This window comes from Caretta caretta, chromosome 28 (genome assembly GCF_965140235.1).
Source record: "Caretta caretta isolate rCarCar2 chromosome 28, rCarCar1.hap1, whole genome shotgun sequence".
Taxonomy (NCBI): Eukaryota; Metazoa; Chordata; order Testudines; family Cheloniidae; genus Caretta; species Caretta caretta.
Window position 1 is genome coordinate 6,399,103 of NC_134233.1, and position 25,241 is coordinate 6,424,343.

The 25,241-nt window shown below is 53.4% G+C and overlaps 1 non-coding gene across 1 annotated transcript in view; it reads right to left on the bottom strand.

Moving 5' to 3' along the window:
* Positions 1–6,404: 6,404 nt before the first annotated feature.
* Positions 6,405–25,241, bottom strand: part of LOC125629863 (uncharacterized) — a 35,196-nt gene continuing 16,359 nt past the window's right edge. The window contains exons 2-6 of the transcript XR_012666335.1: positions 24,130–24,213; positions 19,429–19,463; positions 18,508–18,614; positions 12,493–12,593; positions 6,405–6,995 (exon numbers count right to left, since the gene is read on the bottom strand). This is a non-coding gene — a transcript (uncharacterized LOC125629863). The remainder of the gene's footprint in view (positions 6,996–12,492; positions 12,594–18,507; positions 18,615–19,428; positions 19,464–24,129; positions 24,214–25,241) is intronic.

A 25,241-nucleotide genomic window follows, 5' to 3' on the forward strand; every position in this document is an offset into this window, starting at 1 on the left:
ATTCCCCCTGCACCCGGAACCCTCACTTCTGAGTCCCGGCCTGCGACCAACACGCGCAAATTAGGGCCCGCGGGACCGGCCTGTCCGGCCCGCCTGAGCTCCCGGCCAAGGAGGCGAGCCCCGGCCCCTCCCCCGACCGCCCTCCCCCCATCCAACGCCCCCGGCTCCCTGACTCTCTCCGCAAACCCCTGCCCCTCATCCAATCCCGCCCCCCGCTCGCCGGAGCCGGTCCCGCCGCTGCAACGCTCCATGGCAGGAGCAGCGGGCAGAGGGCGAGCGGCTGCGGGGGAGGGACCGGGGTTCGCTCCCCGGCCGGGAGCTCAGGCGGCCGGACAGGACGTGGGCAAACGACGTCTGGCCCGCAGGACCGTCCTGTCCAATCCCCGGCCCCTCCCCCGCTGCCTCCCCTCCCCCAGGGTGTGGATAGGGGACAGGGAGTGGGGGGGGTTGGGGTCCCGGGGGCAGTTAGGGTGCGGGGGTCTCCGGAGGGGGCGGTCAGGGGACAGGGAGCAGGGGGTTGGATGGTTCGGGGATTCTGAGGGGGGCAGTCAGGGGGCGGGAAGTGGGAGGGGGTGGATAAGGGTGGGGGCCATGCTCTTTGGGGAGGCCCAGCCTTCCCTACCCGGCCCTCCATACCATTTTACAACCCCATGTGGCCCTCGGGCCAAAAAGTTTGCCCACCCCTGCCTTAGTGACACAGTGGGCCTGGCTCATGGCTCTGAGAGTGAAGGCGCAGCCTGGCCAGTTGGAAACTGGTCCATGAGATCTCTGTGCTTCTCTGAGCCATGTGGCTCCTGATCATCGTCAGCTCTCAGACACGCCAGCATGACCCCCGGTCTGAGTCCTGTAGGCCTAGAGAGCGCTAAGCCCCTGCTGTGCCCTGTGATTCTGCTGCAGAGAACGACAACCTCCGGCCTTCTCAATGCGGCTCTCCCCTCTCCTGCCTGGGAGCTGACCCTTAAAGCACGCTTCCCCGGATTTGTATTAGGCGTGTTTTGTAGGTTGTGAAACTGAGGCACAGAGAGGCCAAATGACTCTCCCAAAGTCACAGAGGGAGTTGGTGGCAGAGCTGAGCATGACAACCTGGAGTCCTGGTCCCCTGCCCACCAGGGGAGACGGTGCTCCACAACCCCCCGTGTCTTATCTGGTTTGACCTACATGGTTCCAGAGAAGGCCTGGCTGTTCACCTGCCTTTGTAGGGGCAATGTGCATGAAAGGCCAGGATTCCCTGAGCCTGGGAGGGAATCTGTTACCCTGAGTAATGGTGGGGCAGAAGGGGATTGAAGGCCAGAGCCTGAGAGGTGAGAGTCGAGAGGCTGCTCCCCTGTGTCCACTGCTAACTCTCCCCCTTGAGCGTGTTGCTTTGGGCCAGGTCTGGCAGAGCTGCACCCAGTAGCGGGTTTGCGGTGGCCGTGGCGTCTCCGATGAAAGGCCGAGTATTAATAACAGGTGCCCACCATACCGGCGAGCTGCCTGAGTGCCAGGCTGTGGGTCCAGGGCCAGGAAACGTGCTCGGGAACGGGCACTCGTGCAGCCCGCGGAGCTAACCTAGGGGCGGCTGTGTGTGAGGAGCCCAGCTTGGCTGTGCCAGGCCCCCTGTGTCCTAGTGCATGGGCAGCAATGCGGACGCACTGACGGCCAGGCGAGAGCAGAGCCTGGGTATTCGGGCTGCTGCTCACAGCTGGTGTGGACACGCTGCCTCCTTTGCTATGCGAGAGACATGCCTGGCACTTCCCACCCAGACGCCCTTCGCAGCTCTCAGCAGGAGCCCGGCCTTTACACCCTGCTGCAGCTGCATTTCCTGCTGCTGCTGGAAGGGCGGATGCTGGTTCCTGATGGGGAGCATCCAGCAGTGCCCGTTCTGCTGGGGCCAGTCACCAGGGCAAAGTGTACTTGGCAACGAATTGAAAAGAGAAAATGGCAGAATGAATGCCAAGCCGGATACCAGTGCTTCTGGGAATGCCAGCCTGGGCCCCAACTCCAGCTAAGGAGGGTGGCAGATCTCCTGCCTTCAGAAGCCTGTCTGTGGCCAACTCCCCCTTCTGTCTGAACAGCGGCATGCAATGCTGTCAGCTCCTCTGGGGATGCAGTCAGCGTCCATCTCACAGTTGTCTTGTGGCTGATCTGCCCAGCGTGGGGGCTGCTTTATTGGGGCGTTGAGTTCCCTCCTTTGCCCGGCACCAGCTCTCACTAAGGCTGTTGGCCTTCTGGAGCATCCTCCTTTGCATCTAGCTTGCAGCCGAAGGCACAAACCTCGTGCACAGGAGCAAGTTGACACCTCGCTGCCTCCCACCGGGCATTGCCATCCTGTGCAGGGGTGAGGTCACTCCCTGAGCAGTTCTCCTCACAGGTCGCTGCTCCCCACTTGGAGTCTCTTTTTCGCATTGCCCTTCTCAGCTAATGTGTTGTGTGTGGACACAGCCCCTAATGTGAACAAAGACCTGGACCCTGCAGCTCCAGGCCAGGCCACGATTGAAGAGATGCCATCAGCATGGGGCTCGCACCAGCTGCTGGGCAAGAGGGACCCTGGCTTTGATTCCACCTGGCAGTTCCTGTGGTCCTAGACAGCAGCAGGTTCAGGAGAGTGGGTGTTCTGCACTTGTTAGACTCTGCACTGAGCTCTGGGAGCAGGCGGGGAGAGTGAGTGGGGGGGGGGGGGGGCTATGTCTACACTGCAGTGAACCCCACAGCTGGCCTGGGTCAGCTGACTTGGGCTGAGGGGCTATAAAACTGCTGGCTGGGGGACCTGTGCTCTGCTTCCCTGCAGAGAGGTGGGGGAAATCTCCTCCTCAGTTGCTAGGTGTGACTGCCCTGGCTTTTGGGCCTCCCCTTGTCTTTTCAGATCCTCCACTGACACTGGTCAGTTTCAACCAGTCCTTAATGACCCATTCATTCAACTTCAGACAGCGTGACCCAACACCTCTTAAGAACGGCCATACAGGGTCGGACCAAAGGTCCATCCAGCCCGTATCCTGTCTTCCAGCAGTGCCAAGGTGCTGGAACTAGGAGTGCTGGGGGTGTGGCAGAACCCTCTTGCTTGAAGTGGTTTCCCTCATATAGTGCATTTAGTTTTGCTCAGTGGCTTTGAGCACCTCCACTATAAAAATGGTGCCAATGCCCCTACAGCAGTGGCCAGTGCCAGACGCTTCAGAGAGAATGACCAGAAGAAGGCAATTTCGAGTGATCCGTCCCCATCATCCAGTCCCAGGTTCTGGTGTTCGGTGGTTTAGGGACACCCAGAGCACGGGGTTGCATCCCTGACCATCTTGGCTAATAGTCATGGATGGACCTGTCCTCCAGGAACTTCTTTCATTCTTTTTGAACCCAGCTGTATTTCTGGCCTTCACAACATCCCCTGCCAATGAGTTCAACAGCTTGTCTGTGCACTGTGAAGAAGTACTTCCTTATGGTAGTTTTAACCCACTGCCGATAAATGTCATTGGGTGACCCCCTGGTTCTTCTGACATGTGAAGAGAGAACGAACATTTCCTTCTTCATTCTTTTCACACCACTCGTGATTTTATAGACCTCCCGTTGTTGTCAATTTCTCCAAGCTTGTGAAAAGTCCGTCTTTTTAATTTCCCCTCCTACGGGAAGCTGTTCTACCCCCTTCATCATTTTTCTTGCCCTTCTCGGTACCCTTTCCAACTCTAAGATACCTTTTTTGAGATGGGTCAATCATCTGTGCATAGTATACAACTTGTGGGCATGCCATGGATTTATATAGAGACATTATGGCATCTTCTGTCTCATTCTCTATCCCTTTCCTCATGGTTGCTAACATTCTGTTCGCTTTTTTGACTGCTGCTGCACACTGAGCAGATGCTTTCAGAGAACTATCCACAGTGAGCCCAGGATCTTTCTTGAGTGGTAACAGCTCATCATTGATATGATAAACCCCTCTCATTTTATATGTATTGTGGGGATTATGTTTTCCAATGAGCATTACTTTGCACTTACCAACATGGAATTTCATCTGTCATTTTGTTGCCCAGTCACCCAGTTGTCTGAGATGCCTTTGTAATTCTTCACGGTCTGCTTTGGACTTATCTGTCTTGAGTAAGTTTCTATCATTTGCACTTTTTGCCACATCACCATTTACCCCCTTTTCTAGATCATTTATGAATATGTTAAACATCACTAGTCCCCGTACAGATCCCTGGGGGACACCACTGTTTACCTCTCTCCATTCTGAATATTGACCATTTATTCCTATCCTTTGCTTCCTGTCTTTTAAGTTACTGATCCATGAGAGGACTTTCCCTCTTATCCCGTGACTGCTTACTTTGCTTAGGACCCCCACCAAAGGCTCTTTGTCAAAGGCTTTCTGAAAGTCCAGGAACCTCATGTCTCCTGCTTTGCCCCATGGGCATTTTAACCCTCTGGACCCATTGGGTAACAGTGTGAAGTGCAGAGGGAAACTGAGGCATGCATAGAATTAATTAAAAATATTACAGAAAATTCCCACTTTAGTATGCTCTGGTAGGTTTTAAACCTGATGCTGTACATGGAAATGTGTCCAACTGTCTCTCAGGCATGGGCCATGCCCCTTGTGTGCTCCTTTCTCCCCAATATCACACTTGTGACAGAGTGCTCCTAAGCAGGGCACAGCTGGGCACCTGGGAACAGAGCTGAGCCTCCCCTGAGCACAGCCAAGGTCACTGACTCTCAGGAGAACTGGTGGCTTTCTTAAAGTCCCAGCTCCTGGAGTCATGTGAATTTGTGAGAATTCCAGTTTTTCCTTAGCCAATGAAGTCAGTGACCAGCGCTCATGGCTGGGGAGCACAGTCCAGCAGCTCCATGGAGGGATGAATAAAGAATCCAAACTGATCAGTTTTGTAATCCCATGATTTTGGGGGCCTCACTTCTGAGCTCTGAAGCTGGTGACGCTGCATAGATGGTGGGCTCTATGTGCCTATTAGCTCCAAAGTACGCTAGCAACAACCAGCACAGAGATGTCCTCTGAAGTAGCTGACAGTGTTAATGAGGGGAGCTGCAAGGCTTAGCTGAGCCACTGGGTGGGAAAGGGTGGGTTGTGGGGTGGGATGCTGGGTGGGGCAGGGCAGGCTGGAGAGAGTGAGGTGGCAAGTGGGGAAGACTGATTGGGCGGCGGAGGGAAGGCTGGCTGAGGGTGTCAGGGAAGGCTTGTGGGGAAGGGGGTGGGGTGGTGGCAGCAGCAGGTGCTGGAAGGAGGGTGGCGAGCACTGGGTGGGAAGTTGAGGGGGTGTTGGTTGCGGGAGGCTGGGTTGGGGGAAGCAGGTGCTGGGTGGGAAAAATTGGGGGGCTGAGACATGGGGGGCATGGGCGGTGGGCTAGGAGGCGCAAAGGCTAGGCTGGGATTGGCAGATGCCTGGCAGGGAAGGCTGGGCTGGTGGGGTGGGGAAGGCCACGGGCACTTTGCTTGGCCTTTCCACACAGCATCTGTCTGTCCAGCCCCGTTATCAGGGCGTGGCCTCGCTTGCTGATCAGTCTTCAGAGGCTGTTGCTGCAGTGCAAAGGCAATCAAGAGCTGGATTAACCTGACTGCTTCTGCTCCATGCCTCAGTGGGCATCCTGCATGAGAGCCGGCAGAGGGACCCTTGCGTCCTTAGCAAAGCTCCCTGCCAAGGGGTTCTCCCAGGCAGCCTTTCCTTCTGTGCCAGAGCTTTGGGGTGAGAGGAGATGGCTGCCCTGGCACGAATCTGGGGTGAGAGGAGATGGCTGCCCTGGCACGAATCTGGGTCCCATTGATCCAACACCCTTTGTTCCTTGGGTGGCTGTTAACATCATCACGGGCTCGTCTGTGAGCCTGTGTGGGATAGAGGGCGGCTGCTGTTCATTGATCCCTCACCCTCGTTATCTGTAGCCTCTTCCTGGCCGATAAGGGGGCTCGAGGGTGAGGGCAGGGCGGGGCCTGGAGCCTGAGCTTTGGCAACCTGCCACCGACTGCCATGCCGGTGTTACGGTAACACCAGGACTCTGATTTGAACTCTGCTTCATGCTGTCACCTTGGGCCTGGAGCTTCGCCACCTGGCGTTCGCCTGAAGGTGGCGAGTGGTTTTCTTCTAATGTCTGAGCCAAATCGGTGCAGCTGTTTGAGTCCCACAAGGTGGGTCTCTACGCTGTGATGTGGAGAATGAACTCTGCGGGTGGGGCAAGGGCTCTGCTGCTGGGGCAGCGGGGGCCTGCTCGCCAGGCCAGTTCTCTAAAGTCAGCCTTTGTATCTTAAGAACATAAGTGTAACCTTTCTGCCTGTCAGAGTTGGCAGCAACAAGGGCCGGGTTCAGTATCTAGGGGATCCATTCCAATAACACAATGGAAAACCGGCTCGAGCCCCCACCCAGTGACCTGGGACAAATATATACCACCCCCGCTGGGCGCCTCCATGAGGCAATATTTCCCCTCTCGCAAGCACAGAGTCTGAGTGTAGCAAAAAGCCTTTTAATAACAGAGAGAAACAATGTGGCATTATGTTGGGGAAACACCACCAACAGGATTCATAACACAACCCATGAGCAAAAAACCCACCCCAAGCAAATTGGGGCATGTCCTTTCCCTTTGGTTCTTGAGTTCAGCAACTCAAAATCACCCAAAGTCCCGAAAGTCCAACGACCCAAAAGTCTCTGTCCCTAGTCAGGGCAGCCCCAGAGTTCAAAAGTTTATCTGCAGAGTTTTACCTCCCAACCTGGGTGGAGACTGGGGTTAAGGGGCACCTTACATGGTCCAAAGCTGATGGCCCCACCTCTCCATGGGGCTCTGCTTTGCCAGCCACCCCATGAGTTGCTCTAGGCATCCAACAAACTGCTCTGCTCCCCGAGCCGCTCTGCTCCGCTCGCCATCCCGCAACTGCTCCACCATATATCTTCAGCCTCCCCCACTACTTAACACAGCACTCAGTGATTTCAGCTCTGAGTAAGTTTAGCTCTTTCATGATTTCAGCTTGTAGTAGGGGAGCCTCAGTGTGGGTGCACCATTAGCCCAAAGCGAATTCAGCTCAGCAGCCTGTAACTAGACTCCTAATGGAATCAAAATTATAGTGGAAAGAGGAAGAAGTGCAATTAGCACGTAAGGCCCTCACGAAAGGGGGGGCGGGGGGCATACCACCAAGTATTAATACCTGTCCCCAGCCTCTCTCCCTTCACAGAGTTTTGGGACCCATGTTCCTTGCCTAGTGAGTGAAACTTAGTTGATGGAGAGTCCCTCCATCATAACAAAAGGCCAAGTACAGTTCCATTGTCCTTGATTCCCATAATCAGGGTAATAACAATTTATTCTTCCTGCCCCAATAACAGAGACAATGGGGATCCCACAGCAGCCAAAGTGACCATTTGGGCAGCTATGGCCTCATTCTAGGCGGGCTGGGTGTGCCTTTGCAAATGAGATCGGCCCCTGAAGTTCTTTTCCACAACTTGCCACACCTCACCACCAGATGTCAGGGTGGAGCTCATCCCGATTCTGCTTACAAGAGGAAAGTGATCAGGAACAGTCAGCATGGATTCACCAAGGGCAAGTCATGCCTGACTAAACTAATTGCCTTCTATGATGAGATAACTGGCTCTGTGGATGAGGGGAAAGCAGCGGATGTGTTATTCCTTGACTTTAGCAAAGCTTTTGACATGGTCTCCCACAGTATTCTTGCCAGCAAGTTAAAGAAGTATGGGCTGGATGAACGGACTATAAGGTGGATAGAAAGCTGGCTAGATTGTTGGGCTCAGTGGGTAGTGATCAATGGCTCCATGTCTAGTTGGCAGCCAGTATCAAGTGGAGTGCCCCAAGGGTCGGTCCTGGGGCTGGTTTTGTTCAGTATCTTCATTAATGATCTGGAGGATGGCGTGGATTAGTGTTTGCAAGTTTGCAGATGACACTAAACTGGGAGGAGAAGTAGATAGGCTGGAGGGTAGGGATAGGATACAGAGGGACCTAGACAAGTTGGAGGATTGTGCCAAAAGAAATCTGACGAGGTTCAACAAGGACAAGTGCAGAGTCCTGCACTTCGGAGGGAAGAATCCCATGCACCGCTGCAGACTAGGGACAGAAAGGCTCGGCAGCAGTTCTGCAGAAAAGGACCTATGGGTTACAGTGGATGAGAAGCTGGATAGGAGTCAGCAGTGTGCCCTTGTTGCCAAGAAGGCCAATGGCATTTTGGGATGTATAAGTAGGGGCATTGCCAGCAGGTCGAGGGACGTGATCGTTCCCCTCTACTCGACATTGGTGAGGCCTCATCTGGAGTACTGTGTCCAGTTTTGGGCCCCACACTACAAGAAGGATGTGAAAAAATTGGAAAATGTCCAGCGGAGGGCAACAAGAATGATTAGGGGACTGGAACATGTGACTTATGAGGAGAGGCTAAGGGAACTGGGATTGTTTAGTCTGCGGAAGAGAAGAAGGAGGGGGGGATTTGATAGCTGCTTTCAACTACCTGAAAGGGGGTTCCAAAGGGGATGGCTCTAGACTGTTCTCAGTGGTACCAGATGACAGAACGAGGAGTAATGGTCTCCAGTTGCAGTGGGGGAGGTTTAGGTTGGATATTAAGAAAAACTTTTTCACTAGGAGGGTGGTGAAGCCCTGGAATGGGTTACCTAGGGAGGTGGTGGAATCTCCTTCCTTAGAGGTTTTTAAGGTCAGGCTTGACAAAGCCCTGGCTGGGATGATTTAGTTGGGGATTGGTCCTGCTTTGAGCAGGGGGTTGGACTAGATGACCTCCTGAGGTCCCTTCTGTGACGAAGTGGGACTGTTCTTAATGTTTCCTCTGAATAGTGTGGGGGTGCCTCAGTTTCCCCTAGGCAGTTCTTAAGTATCTAGGGGGTGGAGTAAGGGTGTCTGATCATTGCAGAGCCCTAGAGGGCAGGTGTGTGCAGGGGTCTGGACACAGAGAATGGCCGACACCCTGTTTCCTGGCAACTGAGGGCCTGGGCCCTTCCCCCCCTGCAAGGTGAGAGCTGAAGGGTTGGAGAACAAAGGAATCAGGTGACCACCTGGCCCGGGAAAGGAACAAAGCCCAGAGGAGGAGGGGCTGGAGGGAGTGTCAGTTTGGGGCTGGCTGGGACATGGAGTGAAGTGCAGACGTGGTTGTCTGGCTCACTGCCCCCCAAAATGGACCCAGCTGAGGGGTCCCGTTCTCTGTACCTGCAAGCTCTGTTTTAGACCATGTTCCTGTCGTCTAATAAACCTTCTGTTTTACTGGCTGGCTGAGAGTCACGTCTGACTGCGAAGTTGGGGCGCAGGACCCTCTGGCTTCCCCAGGAGCCCCGCCTGAGCGGACTCGCTGTGGGAAGCGCACGGAGGGGCAGAGGATGCTGAATGCTCCGAGGTCAGACCCAGGAAGGTGGAAGCTGTGTGAGCTGTGTGTCCTGCAGACAGGCTGCTCACAGAAAGGCGACTGCCCCAGAGTCCTGCCTGGCTTCATGGGGAGCAGTTCCAGAGCATCGCCCAGGGACTCCGTGACAACTGGTGGCAGCGGTGGGATGTACTGCACCCTGTGGATGGTGCTTCCTGCAGTAAGTGACTGGGGAGCAGTAACACGAAGGGGGATTGCCGAGGACCAGGCCTGCTGAAGGCTCAGAGAGGAGCGGTTTCGGGGGGCGGTTAACCCCTGGGAGTGTGTGACCAGCGAGAAGGACTGTGCAGTAACAGGGTTCCCCTGGGGATTGCAGTGAGCAGTCCAAGGGGCGGAGGAGTCTGCAGCTCGACCCTGGCAAAGAGGTGGTGACCTCGAGAAGGGCTGGCACACTAGGGGTTCTCCCTGGAAACCGTGGGGAGCTGAGAACACACGGGCCTGTGAGTCCACAACAACTTGGGAGGAGCGGAGTGATGGCCTGTCACTGTCTCCTTAAGAAGGACATTGTAACCCTGTGCAAAAAGAGAGGGTTGAGCGTTGGAAAGTTCACCAAAGCAGAGTTCATCGTGCAGCTGGAGGAGGATGACCGCTCTAAGGAACAGATTCCTGACCCCAACTGGGGCTATAGCAGGATCTGGGAGCAGCTGGAGTGGGAGCCAGGCATCGCCAAGACTCCTGTCCCCGACCAGACGAGGGTCTTCACGATCGGGTTCCCCATCGGGGGATCGAGACGGACGGGATTGGAGCTGAGTCTGAGAGAGCAAGAGGACCATGGGAGACAGCGAGAGCCCGAGAAAGAGCTGCAGAAGCAGCAGCAGCATGAACTGGCGGTGGGGGAGCGGAGAGGCCTAGGGGACCTCCCCGGGGTGAGTGGGGATAGATCCCGGGGGGCCAGTTCCGCAGGGAACCTCGAGACTAAATTGCTGCCCCTGGTTAAGGGGGGGGGGTGTGGATGCCACCCCACTGCCTTTGAGCAGGCTGGAGATTTGAACCAAGGGGACCCTGCGGAAAAGCCCCGGTGTCTAGCTCCCTTGCTGGGTCCCAAGGCCATAGACTCCGTCAGCCAGATGGTTGGGGATGTGGACAGGCTCCCACTCCTGACCCCAACCTATATGTCTGTGTGGAGTTTCCTGGGGCCAGGCCCCCCGGACCTCCAGTGGGAGCAGAAGGTGATGGTCAATGGGGAGACATTCTTGGGGTGGCCAAAGGGCATGGGCTGCATAAACCTTCCCACATGCGGCCTGCGAGTGCTATCGACCACCCCCGACCTAAGGGAGGGCGTGAAACTGGAAGGGCCTGGTGTAACTCCTACCAAGGAATGGGAGAGATGCTGGGGCATCCATGGGAACGTTGGTGGCTTCGAACTTCCCCAGGTCACCGGCTAAAGTGACCCCGCTCAGTTCGATCTCGAAGGGGGGAGAGATGTGACGAAGTGGGACTGTTCTTAATGTTTCCTCTGAATAGTGTGGGGGTGCCTCAGTTTCCCCTAGGCAGTTCTTAAGTATCTAGGGGGTGGAGTAAGGGTGTCTGATCATTGCAGAGCCCTAGAGGGCAGGTGTGTGCAGGGGTCTGGACACAGAGAATGGCCGACACCCTGTTTCCTGGCAACTGAGGGCCTGGGCCCTTCCCCCCCTGCAAGGTGAGAGCTGAAGGGTTGGAGAACAAAGGAATCAGGTGACCACCTGGCCCGGGAAAGGAACAAAGCCCAGAGGAGGAGGGGCTGGAGGGAGTGTCAGTTTGGGGCTGGCTGGGACATGGAGTGAAGTGCAGACGTGGTTGTCTGGCTCACTGCCCCCCAAAATGGACCCAGCTGAGGGGTCCCGTTCTCTGTACCTGCAAGCTCTGTTTTAGACCATGTTCCTGTCGTCTAATAAACCTTCTGTTTTACTGGCTGGCTGAGAGTCACGTCTGACTGCGAAGTTGGGGTGCAGGACCCTCTGGCTTCCCCAGGAGCCCCGCCTGAGCGGACTCGCTGTGGGAAGCGCACGGAGGGGCAGAGGATGCTGAATGCTCCGAGGTCAGACCCAGGAAGGTGGAAGCTGTGTGAGCTGTGTGTCCTGCAGACAGGCTGCTCACAGAAAGGCGACTGCCCCAGAGTCCTGTCTGGCTTCATGGGGAGCAGTTCCAGAGCATCGCCCAGGGACTCCGTGACACCTTCCAACCCCGATATTCTATGATAAGTCTCTGCCTGCGCTAGAGCTTAAGTCTTTGCAGTTAATTTAACCCTTCTGAAACAGGAGGGAAGTTACTCAATGTTCCAGCTGAGGCCACGTCTATATTGGGAGCATATTGCCAGTACAGGTAAACTAGTGTGGACATAGAAGAGCACGACTGTCCCCCACTGAATGAAGAGCCTTTACCCTTAGAAAAGAGCAAGAATAGAAAGAGGACGAACCCACTGCTCAGGCTTGCTCTGCATGGCTTTTCTATCACTATAGCGATGTTGGCTAGGGGTGTGATTCCTAACCAATACAATCATACCAGGACATCATCTTAATACGTGGATGCAGTTATACCGGTATAAGTGTGCTTATACCAGTACAACTAATATACACTAGGACTGGAGAGCTTAAAATAAGATACTAGACTGAGAGGACAAAAGAAAGGAGCAGATTCTCCTCTTAAATATACAGCATTCTCGCCCAGGATAGAAGACTGAGAAGAGGGACTTGCAGACAGATGTACACTGAATAGAGTTATTAGCAATATAAAAAAAAGATGGCTTAGCAGCTCTCCTGCTCTGATTGCAAAGTAAAGAATTAACTGCAACATCAGATCACTTCTGCTTTGGCCAGCCAGAAGGCATCCATCTAACACTGGCTGCATTTGCTCCATGGCCTGAAGTGGGAAGTAAATACCCTGGTCCCATGAGTGAACTGTTGGAAGAGAATAGGATCCCATCACTGAGCTAGGTATTCTGAAGAACCTGTTTCGCCTTTCTTCAGGGTAAATGCACTGATCTGAAGGGCATTACTAAATATGAACTGGATGCTTTTACGAAGTGGTAAATGGATGAGCGATATCAATATGAAATAAAGACGGCTTCTTCCAGCCTAATAGCAAGTGAATGCATCCTTCTAGCAAAAGGCAGCACAGCGTACTGAGCTCACCATGCATTAGCATTTACAAAAATATGATTTCCCAAGTGCATTAGAGACCTTAACATCCCATCCTACCTTCCTGCACTTTATAAGATGATAGGGAAACCGACAGGCCCTGATTTGATGATATTTATCATAGGGACATTGTATTAACCTCTCCGGATCCAAAGCATCATCTGGAAGAGAAGGAATAAAAAGACAAAAGAAAACATTCTGTAAAACAAGATCTAAGTTCATCATCAACACAATTAACAAGAGTGGAAACATACTAGCTACTGGAGCTGCCCTCTAACGGGGTTAAGCTATCAATTTTTAATAGCCGAGACAAAAATGCTAAACTGCTAAGTTGGCACTCACTGTGTGTACCCAGCCAAATTCACTTCGGATTTTGGGTGAGTGAAATGTTCAATTAAAAATGAGGAAAGCGCAATCAGTAGGGCAGAGTGGCCAGTACATATTAATGACTATACTTATGCAGAACAGTGAGCTGGAAATAAACATTACTAGAAAAACCCTTGAAGCTACCAAATTAGCGAGTTGTACAGCAGTGACATGCTAAGGATTGGCAGAAGCACGGCATTCTGAAGTAAATCCTTTTGCATTTACCTTCATACTCCAAGGCCATCTCTGCTGGATTAAGAAAAAAATCAAACTCAAACAAACATGTCTGGAGTTAAGGATGCAATTTGCACTACAGTGCACTTGGCCCTGTAAAGTGCAGAGGTTGGCAGGTGCTTAAGAGCCCAACACTCACTGAACATAGTGAGGGGCTAAGTCACAGGCACTTTTTGAAAGCGTTCCCTCCTAGTCCATACTATGACCCAGAGACAGGCACGAATCACCTTAATCACTTAACAGTTACACAGAAGGGACAAGGTAGGGGAGGACCAACTTCTGATAGTGAGACACACAAGCTTTCAAGCATACATAGACCGCTTCTTCAGGATTCAGTTTGTGTCCGTGCAGCAGCTTTCTTGCCATCACAAATGTGTCTCCCCTCACACCTTCCATGCTATTTATCCACGTTTGTATCAATGTACAGAGGGCATGCACAGAAGGAACATGGGCCAACTGACTGTGGGAGGTTTTCTAGATAGCTGGAAGTAAGGAGGACGGGCCAGATTGATTACATAAATCAGTATTTTTCAACCTTTTTGATACCAGGGACCAGCTTAGAATCATTGAATATCAGGATTGGAAGGGACCTCAGGAGGTCATCTAGTCCAACCCCCTGCTCAGCGCAAGACCAACACCAACTAAATCATCCAAGCCAAGGCTTTGTCAAGCCGGGCCTTAAAAACCTCTAAGGATGGAGTTTCCACCATCTCCCTAGGTAACCCATTCCAGTGTTTCACCACCCTCCTAGTGAAATAGTGTTTCCTAATATCCAACCTAGACCTCCCCCACTGCAACTTCAGACCATTGCTTCTTCTTCTGTCATCTGCCACCACTTTGAACAGCCTAGCTCCATCCTCTTTGGAACCCCCTTTCAGGTAGTTAAAGGCTGCTATCAAATTCCCCCTCACTCTTCTCTTCTGCAGACTAAATAACCCCAGTTCCCTCAGCCTCTCCTCATAAGTCATGTGCCCCAGCTCCTTAATAATTTCCGTTGCCCTCCGCTGGACTCCCTCCAATTTGTCCACATCCTTTCTCTAGTGGGGGGACCGAAACTGGACGCAACACTCCAGGTGTGGCCTCACCAGTGCCAAATGGAGGGGAATAACCACTTCCCTCAATCTGCTGGCAATGCTCCTACTAATACAGCTCAATATACCATTGGCCTTCTTGGCAACAAGGGCACACTGCTGACTCCTATCCAGCTTCTCATCCACTGTAATCCCCAGGTCCTTTTCTGCAGAACTGCTGCTTAGCCAGTCGGTCCCCTGTCTGTAGCAGTGCATGGGATTTCCTTCCTTCCTTCCTTCCTAAGTGCAGAACTCTGCACTTGTCCTTGTTGAACCTTATCAGATTTCTCTTGGCCCAATCCTCCAATTTGTCTAGGTCACTCTGGACCCTTCCCTATCCTCCAGTGTATCTACTTCTCCCCCCAGTTTAGTGTCATCTGCAAACTTGCTGAGGGTGCAATTAATCCAATCATCCAGATCATTAATAAAGGTATTGAACAAAACCGGCCCCAGGACTGACCCCTGGGGCACTCTTCTTGATACCAGCTGCCAACTAGACTTGGAGCCATTGATCACTACCCGTTGAGCCCAACAATCTAGCCAGCTTTCTATCCACCTTATCGTCCATTCATCCAATCCATACTGCTTTAACTTGCTGGCAAGAATACTGTGGGAGACCGTATCAAAAGTTTTGCTAAAGTCAAGATATATCACATGCACTGCTTTCCCCATATCCACAGAACCAGTTATCTCATCATGGAAGGCAATCAGGTTGGTCAGGTATCACTTGCCCTTGGTGAATCCAAAGCTTGCAGCCTTTCTAAACAGTGTCAGAGAGATCTGAGAGACAGGCCATTGAGAAAGACTGACACAGGTACTTAGGACAAATGGCTACTTGTGACGAAGTGGAAATGCCCTAGTGTTTGCATGAATACTGTGCGCGCCTCAGTTTTCCCTATGTGTTGCACAAGTATCTAGGTGGTGGGATAAGCGTGTGTGACCTTTGCAGATACCCTGAGAGGGAAGGTACAAGTGCCGTCTAGCTCCCTGGGCCCAGACAATAGTTGTATCCTGGCAACTGATTGCCGGGCCCCATCCTCTGCAAGAGCCAGTTGGAGGAATTGGAGAACAAAGGGAGGTGGAGGCCAGGTGACCGGTTTGCCTGGGGAACAGCATACAAGATGGAGGAGGGGCAACTGGGTGTGACTGCAGGTGGACTGCTGGAGGCTGGTCAGACTCCTGGTTTGGGACTCAGGAGGAGAGACCCATGGCTCTGGGTCTCCTCAAGTTGAACTTTGCTGTAACTTCCTGCTTTCTGTGCTAACAAGATTCTGCTCTATGCTGTGTTCCAGACGACTAATAAACCCTTCTGTTTTACACCGCTGGCTGAGAGTCACTCCTGACTGCTGAAGTCGGGGGTGCATGGCCCCTTTGGAGGGCATGTAAGGTTTCCCCAGGTGTCCTATTCAGGTGGCTCACTGCAGGGAGCTTATGGCGTACGACAGGGATGCTGAATGCTCTGAGGTCAGACCAAGGAGGAGCTGAAGCCCAGGAGGCTTGTCCTAGTGCGAGTGTGCCCCAAGGGGTAGTCACACTGCAAGAGGGTCCTGGTCTGGGGGCTAGTCTTCACCAGACTCACTGCAGCTAAGGTAGGGCAGTAGTGTAAACGCACTATGAAGCCCAGAGAGCGCTTTCCTGTCAGCATAATTACTGTACCTCAGTGAAAGGTGGAAGCTATGACAGAATGAGAGTGTTTCCCACTGACTTAGTGCTGGTGTGGACAGCTCAGGGGGGTGGCTTTTTCATATCCGTGACAGACATAAGTGACAACAACTTAAGCGGAAGCGTAGACAAGCCCTGAACTTCATTCAATGGTTCCAGAGCACCAAGCCCGTGCATCCATGAACTACTATAGGGTGGAAAAAAGTCCTCAATGCATCAAACCAACACCATATACCTGGCTAGGCCTCTGGAGAGGGCAGCACCCTTTCCTGACCATGGTACTAATTAGGGCTGTCGATTAATCACAGTTAACTCACGCGATTAACTCAAAAAAAAATTATTAAAAAAATGAATCACACAGTTACATTTCAATTGGTTTTCTATTGTGTGTGTGTATTAAACATTTTCAGATGTTTTCTACATTTTCAAATATATTGATTTCAATTACAACACAGAATACAAAATGTACAGTGCTCACTCTATTCTATTACAAATATTTGCACTGTAAAAATGATAAACAAAAGAAATAGCATTTTTCAATTCACTTCATACAAGTACTGAAGTGCAATCTCTTTATCGTGAAAGTGCAACTTACAAATGTAGATTTTTTTGTTACATAACTGCACCCAAAAACAAAACAATGTAAAACTTTAGACCTTACAAGTCTACTCACTCCTACTTCTTGTTCAGTCAATCACGGAGAGAAACAAATCTGTTGACATTTATGGGAGATATGCTGCCCAATTCTTATTCACAATGTCACCTGAAAGTGAGAACAGGCATTTGTATGGCACTTTTGTAGCCGGCATTGCAAGGTATTTACATGCCAGAGATGCTGAACATTCGTATGCCCCTTCCTGCCTCGGACACTGTTCCAGAGGACGTGCTTCCATGTGGATGACACTTGTTAAAAAAAATAATGGGTTAAATAATGTGTGACTGAACTCCTTAGGGGAGAGCGGTGCACCCTCTGCACTGTTTCACCGCACGCTGCCACAGATTTCCTGTTATAGCAGTTGCGGATGATGACCCAGCAAATGATGTTCATTTTAAGAACACTTTCACTGCAGATATGACCAAACACAAAGAAGGTACCAATCTGAGATTTCTAAAGATAGCTCCAGTACTTGACCCAAGGTTTAAGAATCTGAAGTAACTTCCAAAATCTGAGAGGGACGAGGTGTGGAGCATGCTTTCAGAAGTCTTAAAAGAGCAATACTCCAATGTTGAAACTACAGATCTAAACCACCAAAAGAGAAAAGCAAACTTCTGCTGGTGGCATCTAACTCAGATGATGAAAGTGAACATGTGTTGGGCCACACTGCTTTGGATCGTTATTGAGCAGAACTCATCAGCATGGACACATTATCTCCTGCAAATGTAAACAAACTTGTTTGTCTTAGCAATTGGCTGAACAAGAAGTAAGACTGAGTGTACTTGTAGGCTCTAAAGTTTTACATTGTTTTGTTTGAGAATGCAATTTTTTTTTGTACATAATTCTATATTTGCGAGTTCAACTTTCATGATAAAGAGATTGCACTATATTACTTGTATTAGGTCAAGTGAAAAACACTATTTCTTTGGTTTTTTTGTAGAGCATAAATATTTGTCATAAAAAAGAAATATAAGTGAGCACTGTACACTTTGTATTCTGTGTTGTAATTGAAATAAATATATTTGAAAATGTAGAAAACATCCACAAATGTTTAAATGGTATTTTATTATTTTAAGTGCGCGATTACATTTTTTAATTGCTTGACAGCCCTAGTACTAACAGGATATTAATCATGTTGCGTCTGTAGCAAAACGCATTTTGGAGCCAGCCACTGGTAATAAAGTCAATTATGAATTATGGCAAGGACAGGGCCTTAATAAGAACAGTCACTTCACTGGGATGATCCCCAGGAAACTGATTTAGGCCCTGGCTGCACAAGACATGACTGTAGCTTTATAACCAGTTTGTACCCCACAAAGCAAATTTGATCTGCTAGTTGGATCATCCATTTCTCCAGACCACAGACATGCTGCAGCTGGGGGACATAGTCCACTAGGTCAATGTGGGAACCCACAAACCATGATGCACACTGTGGAGGACTGCAAAATGGCAACTTCCTGGTGGTCTTCATGCCTTGAACATCACTGATAAGAACGCTGCGACTTGGCCGGATTGCATACACTAAATAAATAAAACGAATCACACATAGCTGCAGTTATGCCCCCACTCCAGCCTTCCTGGTTCACAAAGGTTGGGGCATGATGTAGAGTATCTGCACCCAATACACTGCCTGGAAGCATTTGTCTCAGAACACCCAGTCCCGGACCCAACAACTACATATTACCCAGCCAGTCTCACACCCACCTTGAAAAACCTAGGTATTGTTTCTTGCTGTGATATTGACCCACATCATCCTTTATTGCCTCTAACGTTTGTGTGGTTTTGAATTGCAAGACCACCACTGCACCTGGTTTTGGGTCCCAGAATGAAAGAAGTTGTGAACTGCTGCTCTAATACACAGAAGCATATATTCACCAAACTTAATGCCTATAGCGGAAAGTTACTCCACTCCCTCCTTTAACCAAGTTTAAGATATTTTCATACTTTCAAAGATCTAAGCGGTCTCTCACTGTATCTTTGCAGGAACCATGAATAGAAACAGAGAATTGTGGGACTGGAAGGGACCTCGAGAGGTCATCTAGTCCAGTTCCCTGCATGAATATTAGAAGCCAGCAAAGAAACACTTACCATAGTTGCCTTCTAATCCATTTTACTGCTGCTGAAAGAACTGAAGCTTTGTTGGAGGACGCTTTGAGCCAGTCTCTGAGTGTCACTCTCCTCCTAAAATATCAACTCTACAGACGAAAAATGAGGAGATTCACAGATTTCTAAGGCCAGAAGAGACAATTATGATAATCTAGGAGTGGTTTTTAACCTGTCACCTGCAGACCCTTGGGGGTCCACAGATTATGTCTAGGATTTCCAAAGGGGTCCTGCACCTCCATTCAAAATTTTTTAGGAGTCCTCAAATGAAAAAAAGTTGAAAACTACTGATCTAGGCTGACCTTCTGTAGAACACAAGGCATAGGACTGCCATGAATTAATTCCCATTTGACCGAGAGCAGATCTTTTTGAAATCAAAATTGGATGTCTTTCTAAAATTTGATGGAGAATCTACAACAGTTAGTAATTTTTCCAATGGTTAATTATCCTCACTGTTAAAAATAAACCTTATTTCCATTCTGCGTTTTTCTAGCTTCAACTTCCAGGCACTGGAAATAACTTTAAAGTCATTTCAATTTATCCATCACAGCTATTAAGTGTCAAAGATCAACTGCACTACGGCAAGTGGTAGACTTTATATCTACGCTGTACATGCATAGGATACAAGCTTATTCTTGGGGGCCCACGTATAATGTAGGGTACCGGGAACCACGTATTCTTGTGCTCCACAGAGAAAAGGTTTCCTCCAAGATGCTAAAATCCACAGATTTTTGTCTGAAACATCCTCTTTTCCCAATACATTGAAGAGGATTCAAAGAACCAGTTCCCAAGAAAAATTAAGCCATGTATTTGGGGAGCTCAGTTATCTTTTCTTATACACACTCAAAGTAATACTCCATCCTGAGCCCCTCCACCTGCCTGAGAGGTCAACACGTTTACACCTACCTTGTGGCTCATGATCTGTATGAAGAACTTTGTTCCTGATGTTTTCGTTAAAACAAACAAACAAAAAACGCAAAGAGTTAGATTCTCTCCTGTCTTCACTGCAATTCACACAATTTGAATGCAACGGTCATCTAAAAAAAATCCTTCCCCCCAAGATTATAAGTCTAAATAAGACAGAATTTAAAGGACTGCACAGTCGAGAGACAACCTGAATCTCAGATTTGGTTGCCCATCAGAAAATATGTTTGCTACCCCGCCGGCCCAGCCGGGGAAAGGGAGAGGGGGAGGGATGGGGAAGGGCTACCCGGCCGGGGGGAGGGGGAGGGAGGAGGGGAGGGGGAAGGGCTACCTGGCCGGGGGGAGGGAAGAGGTTACCGGCCCCCGGGGAGGGGAGGCGAACCTGGCGGGAGGCATTACCCAGCAGAGTTTGCGCCGAACCGGCGCATGGTCTCAGTGTGAAGGTGGCTCCTGGAGCTCCGGAGCAGGCACCGCGAAGCTCCCGCGTCCCGCGCCGTGAGACCCCAGCGAGGCGCTCACCACCCCCGCCTTGGGCACCACAACGAGGCTCCGACCCCCCGCCCCCCTTCAAGCACCACAGCGAGGCTCCCGCCCCCCTCCCCTCGGGCACCACAGCGAGGCTCCGACCCCCCCTCCCCTCCGGCACCCCAGCGAGGCTCCACCCCCCTCCCCTCGGGCACCACAGCGAGGCTCCCACCCCCCTCCCCTCGGGCACCACAGCGAGGCTCCCGCCCCCCTCCCCTCCGGCACCCCAGCGAGGCTCCCGCCCCCCTCCCCTCCGGCACCCCAGCGAGGCTCCCGCCCCCCTCCCCTCCGGCACCACAGCGAGGCTGCTCAAGTCAGCCCGCCCGCGGAAGGGGCGGAGTGGGAGGGGCCTGAGCACTCGGCACTCGGCGCAGGGGTTAGCTGGCGCCCCCCAGGGTCGGGCTTGGATCGGAGCAGGCCGTGTTGGGAGGGTGGGGCGAACAGGGGGAGTGCGGCTAAGGGGCCATGGTGCAGGCTGGAACAGCAGTGGTGGCAGGGGATGGAGCGCAGCCTGGATGGTAGAGCAGTGCATGCTGGGAGCGTGGGTCAGAGGTGGAGCAGTGCAGGCTGGGACAGCAGCTGAGGGGCAGGAGCAGTGCATGCTGGGAACGTGGGTCAGAGGTGGAGCAGTGCAGGCTGGGACAGCAGCTGAGGGGCAGGAGCAGTGCATGCTGGGAACGTGGGTCAGAGGTGGAGCGGTGCAGGCTGGGACAGCAGCTGAGGGGCAGGAGCAGTGCATGCTGGGAACGTGGGTCAGAGGTGGAGCAGTGCAGGCTGGGACAGCAGCTGAGGGGCAGGAGCAGTGCATGCTGGGAACGTGGGTCAGAGGTGGAGCGGTGCAGGCTGGGACAGCAGCTGAGGGGCAGGAGCAGTGCATGCTGGGAACGTGGGTCAGAGGTGGAGCGGTGCAGGCTGGGACAGCAGCTGAGGGGCAGGAGCAGTGCATGCTGGGAACGTGGGTCAGAGGTGGAGCGGTGCAGGCTGGGACAGCAGCTGAGGGGCAGGAGCAGTGCGTGCTGGGAACGTGGGTCAGAGGTGGAGGGTGCAGGCTGGGACAGCAGCTGAGGGGCAGGAGCAGTGCATGCTGGGAACGTGGGTCAGAGGTGGAGCGGTGCAGGCTGGGACAGCAGCTGAGGGGCAGGAGCAGTGCATGCTGGGAACGTGGGTCAGAGGTGGAGCGGTGCAGGCTGGGACAGCAGCTGAGGGGCAGGAGCAGTGCATGCTGGGAACGTGGGTCAGAGGTGGAGCGGTGCAGGCTGGGACAGCAGCTGAGGGGCAGGAGCAGTGCATGCTGGGAACGTGGCTCAGAGGTGGAGCGGTGCAGGCTGGGACAGCAGCTGAGGGGCAGGAGCAGTGCGTGCTGGGAACGTGGGTCAGAGGTGGAGCGGTGCAGGCTGGGACAGCAGCTGAGGGGCAGGAGCAGTGCGTGCTGGGAACGTGGGTCAGAGGTGGAGCGGTGCAGGCTGGGACAGCAGCTGAGGGGCAGGAGCAGTGCGTGCTGGGAACGTGGGTCAGAGGTGGAGCGGTGCAGGCTGGGACAGCAGCTGAGGGGCAGGAGCAGTGCGTGCTGGGAACGTGGGTCAGAGGTGGAGCGGTGCAGGCTGGGACAGCAGCTGAGGGGCAGGAGCAGTGCGTGCTGGGAACGTGGGTCAGAGGTGGAGCGGTGCAGGCTGGGACAGCAGCTGAGGGGCAGGAGCAGTGCGTGCTGGGAACGTGGGTCAGAGGTGGAGCGGTGCAGGCTGGGACAGCAGCTGAGGGGCAGGAGCAGTGCGTGCTGGGAACGTGGGTCAGAGGTGGAGCGGTGCAGGCTGGGACAGCAGCTGAGGGGCAGGAGCAGTGCGTGCTGGGAACGTGGGTCAGAGGTGGAGCGGTGCAGGCTGGGACAGCAGCTGAGGGGCAGGAGCAGTGCGTGCTGGGAACGTGGGTCAGAGGTGGAGCAGTGCAGGCTGGGACAGCAGCTGAGGGGCAGGAGCAGTGCATGCTGGGAACGTGGGTCGGAGGTGGAGCGGTGCAGGCTGGGACAGCAGCTGAGGGGCAGGAGCAGTGCATGCTGGGAACGTGGGTCAGAGGTGGAGCGGTGCAGGCTGGGACAGCAGCTGAGGGGCAGGAGCAGTGCATGCTGGGAACGTGGGTCAGAGGTGGAGCGGTGCAGGCTGGGACAGCAGCTGAGGGGCAGGAGCAGTGCATGCTGGGAACGTGGGTCAGAGGTGGAGCGGTGCAGGCTGGGACAGCAGCTAAGGGGCAGGAGCAGTGTATTCTGGGAGTGCAACTTGAGGGTCTGGGAGCTGTGTATGCTTAGGGTTACCTGCTTTCTGATTGCACAAAACCAATAACCCTGGCCCTGGCCCTTCCCCTCCCCCCCCACTACATTTCCCCTCCCTCGGTGGCTCGCTCTCCCTCAGCCTCCATCACTTTGGCTGGGCTGGGGCAGGGGATTCGGGTATGAGAGAGGGTGAGGGCTCTAACTGGGGGTGCAGACTCTGGGGTGGGGCCAGAAATGAGGGGTTCAGGCAGGAGGGGGCTCTGGGCTGGGGCAGGGAGTTGGAGTGCGGGAGGAGGTGAGGGTTCCAGCTGGAGTGCGGGCTCTGGGGTGGGGCTAGGGATGAGGGGTTTGGGGTGTAGGAGGGGGCTCCAGGCTAGGGGGTGGGGGCCAAGGGATTCAGAGTGTGGGAGGAGGCTGTGGGTTCAGGCAAGGGGTTGGGGTGTGGGAGAGAGTGAGGGCTGGGGCTGAAGTCTCTGGGGTGTGGCCGGGGATGAGGAGTTTGTGGTGCAGGAGGGGGCTCCAGGCTGGGGCCAAAGAATTCAGAGTGTGGGAGGGGGCTGTGGGTTGAGGCAGGGGGTTGGGGTGCAGGAGTGGGTATGGACTCCAGCTGGCGGTGCAGGCTCTGGGGTGGGGCTGGGGATGAGGGGTTTGGGGTGCAGGAGGGGGCTCTGAGTTTGGGGGAGGGGCATTCCCCCAGGGCATCTGGCGCACCAGGCAGAGGCTGCTGCAGAACTTTTACTGGCTCGGGGCCTTTGACGCCATCCAACAGTATTGCAGGGCCTGGGACTCCTGCCAGAGGGTGGGGAAGGCCCAGGATAAGTGTAAAGCAGCTCTGAGACCTCTGCCCATCATAGAGGAGCCTTTCCAGAGGGTGGCCATGGACATAGTGGGGCCCCTCAGCCAGGCAACCCGGTCGGGGAAGAAATACATTCTGGTGGTGGTAGATTTCGCTATGCGCTACCCCGAGGCAGTGGCCATGTCGTCTATGGAGGCAGACACCATGGCAGACGCGCTGCTCACCGTTTTCAGCAGAGTGGGGTTCCCCAAGGAGGTCCTTACAGAGCAGAGGTCCAACTTCATGTCAACCCTGCTCCAGTGCTTGTGGGAGAAGTGTGGGGTCCGACACACCTGGGCCTCGGCGTGTCACCCTCAGTCCAACAGGCTGGGGGAGAGGTTCAACGGGACCCTAAAGATGATGCTGAAAACCTTTATGGACCAGCACCCACAGGACTGGGACAAGTATTTACCCCACCTGCTGTTCACATACAGGGAAGTGCCCCAGGAATCCACAGGGTTTTCCCCTTTCGAGTTGTTGTATAGGAGGAGGGTGAGGGGACCCCTCGACTTGATGAGGGACGAGTGCAGGGGGAAGGCCTCCCCCGATGGAGTATGTTCTGACCTTTCTGGAAAAGCTCGCGGAGCTCATGGGCTTGGCCAGGGGAAACCTAGCCAGGGCACAGAGGAAGCAGAAGGTCTGGTACGACCGCTCAGCACGTGCCTGCTTCTAGGCTACCGGGGACCAGGGGATGCTTCTCATCCCCATGAGGAAGCACAAGCTGCAAGCTGCCTGGAACGGCCCCTTCAAGGTCATCAGACATGTAAATGAAGTGAAATATGTAGTGGAACTATCCATCCGGGCACACCGCCACTGGGTGCACCATGTCAACATGATGAAGCCATACTGGGACAGGGAGAAGTTGGGGCTGGCTGGGTGTGGGCAGTGGGAGGAGAAGGGAGAGGATCCCCTGGTGGGACTCCTCCCTGAGGTGGGGGCTGACCCCTCGCTGGAATCAATTCTCCTCTCAGACCAGCTAACCCCTGCCCAGCAGGCTGAGATCAGAGAGGTGCTGCCTTCACACCGGCAGCTGTTCTCCAGCCGGCCTGGGCTCACTAACCTGGCTGTTGACCGGGCGGAAACAGGAGCCAATCTTCCCATCAGGTGTTCCCCATTCAGGGTCACTAGGAAAACAGCCCAGGACCTGGAGAGAGAGGTTGGAGACATGCTGGCTTTAGGGGTGATCCAGCCATCCTCCAGCCCCTGGGCCTCTCCCATGGTGCTGGTCCCCAAGAAGGACGGGTCGATCCGGTTCTGTGTGGATATGGGAAGTTCAGTGCCATCACCGTGTCCGATGCCTACCACCGATAAAATCTCTAGACAAGTTGGGGGGGGCGCTGATGTGATGAAGTGGGACTGTTCTTTATGGTTCCTCTGAATAGTGTGGGGGTGCCTCAGTTTCCCTATGCAGTTCTTAAGTATCTAGGTGGTGGGATAAGGGTGTATGATCACTGCAGAGCCCTAGAGGGCAGGTGTGTGCAGGAGTCTGGACACAGAGAATGGCCGACACCCTGTTTCCTGGCCACTGATGGCCTGGGCCCTTCCCCCCTGCAGGATGACAGCTAAAGGGTTGGAGAACAAGGGAATCAGGTGACCTTCTGGCCCGGGAAAGGAACAAAGCCCAGAAGAGGAGGGGCTGGAGGGAGTTTCAGTTTGGGGCTGGCTGGGACATGGAGTGAAGGGCAGATGTGGTTGTCTGGCTCACTGCCCCCCAAAATGGACCCAGCTGAGGGGTCCTGTTCTCTGCACCTACAAGCTCTGTTTTAGACCATGTTCCTGTCGTTTAATAAACCTCTGTTTTACTGGCTGGCTGAGAGTCACATCTGACTGCAAAGTTGGGGTGCAGGCTTCCCCAGGAGCCCTGCCTGAGCGGACTCACTGTGGGAAGCGCACGGAGGGGCAGAGGATGCTGAATGCTCCGAGGTCAGACCCAGGAAGCTGTGTGAGCTGTGTGTCCTGCAGACAGTCTGCTCACAGACAGGAGACTTCCCCAGAGTCCTGACTGGCTTCATGGGGAGCAGTTCCAGAGCATCGTCCGGGGACTCCATGACAGTTATCAAATCCCCCCTCACTCTTCTCTTCTGCAGACAAAATAACCACAGTTCCCTCAGCCTCTCCCCATAAGTCACATGCCCCAGCTCCCTACTCATTTTCATTGCCCTCCACTGGACT